This window comes from Pygoscelis adeliae, unplaced genomic scaffold, assembly GCF_000699105.1.
Source record: "Pygoscelis adeliae isolate BGI_AS28 unplaced genomic scaffold, ASM69910v1 Scaffold346, whole genome shotgun sequence".
Lineage (NCBI taxonomy): Eukaryota > Metazoa > Chordata > Aves > Sphenisciformes > Spheniscidae > Pygoscelis > Pygoscelis adeliae.
The window spans coordinates 431,964-432,488 of record NW_008824902.1 but is presented as its reverse complement, the minus strand read 5'-3'; the positions used below and the strand labels follow the sequence as shown (position 1 = coordinate 432,488).

The following is a 525-nucleotide window of genomic DNA, read 5'->3' as shown; positions in this document are numbered from 1 at the left end:
GTTTTGACCTTTTCTGCTGGGAAAGCCGCTGGCTGAGAGCTTTCTTTGCCAGTAAAACTGACTCACTGTTTATACAAACAAACAGGATGTTTTTCATTCCCATCCACAGCTGGGCTCTGCCACTCACACTCCCTCGTGCTGCTGCCGCCCTGCCCGAGAGGCGGAGGAGAAGGGAAGGCAGGGCAGGGGGAATATGCTCGTGCCCAAACCGAGTGGCCTCGGCCTTCGCGCAAAAAATCAGCACCCTACAGAAAAGGATTAACGAGCAGCAGGGCTTAAATAAAATGCCACACAGCAGCCTGCGGCTGCAGGAGGCCATGGGGCTTACTGACCGCGATTAGAGGGTGAAGCGAACCGATAAAGCACGGATGCAAAAATTAACCAGAAGCGTGCCTGGGCGAGCCTCCAGTTGGGCCCAGCTGCATTTTATTATCGCGGGGCAAATCCTGCCCGAGCTCTTGGCACCTTCTCCCCTCAGGGAGGGGCCTGTTTATGCTCGTCGGGGGAAGACAGCACGGCTACTCC

The 525-nt window shown here is 56.0% G+C and overlaps 1 protein-coding gene across 1 annotated transcript in view; it reads left to right on the top strand.

The window, feature by feature from the left end:
* CNPPD1 (cyclin Pas1/PHO80 domain containing 1) overlaps nucleotides 1-525 on the top strand; it is a 7,732-nt gene that overhangs the window by 157 nt on the left and 7,050 nt on the right. The gene's annotated exons all lie outside the window — the stretch shown is intronic.